At 30.7% G+C, this 750-nt stretch overlaps 1 protein-coding gene across 1 annotated transcript in view; it reads right to left on the bottom strand.

Moving 5' to 3' along the window:
• LOC106330142 overlaps positions 1-750 on the bottom strand; it is an 8,314-nt gene that overhangs the window by 1,675 nt on the left and 5,889 nt on the right. The gene's annotated exons all lie outside the window — the stretch shown is intronic.

Raw genomic sequence — 750 nt, 5'->3', positions numbered from 1 at the left:
GGAATTAGGTTTGCGGCATCCTGCGTCTCCCTTTTTCTCATTTAGTGTTTTTTTATTTTTTAATTTTTATAGATTTTAATTTTAACATTAAAATCTATTACGAAAATTATTATAATTTATAATTTAAATTCAACATAATTGGTAAATTAAGGGTACTTTGGTATTTTACAAGGTCTAAAATCCTATTTTCCTAAAATATCTTCTAGAAATCCTAATGTGACAAATCCAAGTTCAAAGTGTCCTATTTATCCAATTTTTCCTAAAAAAAATGCTAGTAATAAAAAAAAATCTGTAGTCAATTGTCCTAAAATATACATAAACTTCCCAAACTTTATTCTCTTCTCTAACCTCTCAGCTTCTGCTGGATCTCTCCAGCAGACGATCTTCTTCGGAGAGATTCGTACTGGTAAAGTGGTCTCTCTTCATTTCTGTTTCGGGTCTCTGATTTCGATTTCACCCTTTGTGTTTTGAGGTTTTTCGAGCAAACAGTTTTTTGTATTTGATTTTCTAGTTTTTTTATATTTATGGTTCTATGGTAAGAACAGAGCTCAAGTATCTGTTTGATTCTCGACCGCTTAATGATTTGATTGGCATGGTAATATTTGCATGTGAGTTTTAATTACCTAGTGTTGAATGGAAGTGAGCTTATCTATGTGGATGGTTGTGTAAATATTATATGAAAGTTGTCAGCTTTTATGCTGATATGAAAGCCTTATTTCTAATACTTCATTTCTAGAAAGGATGGTAATG

Source organism: Brassica oleracea, chromosome C3 (genome assembly GCF_000695525.1).
Source record: "Brassica oleracea var. oleracea cultivar TO1000 chromosome C3, BOL, whole genome shotgun sequence".
Lineage (NCBI taxonomy): Eukaryota > Viridiplantae > Streptophyta > Magnoliopsida > Brassicales > Brassicaceae > Brassica > Brassica oleracea.
The sequence above is the reverse complement of the archived record's forward strand: the minus strand, read 5'-3'. Positions and strand labels throughout refer to the sequence as shown.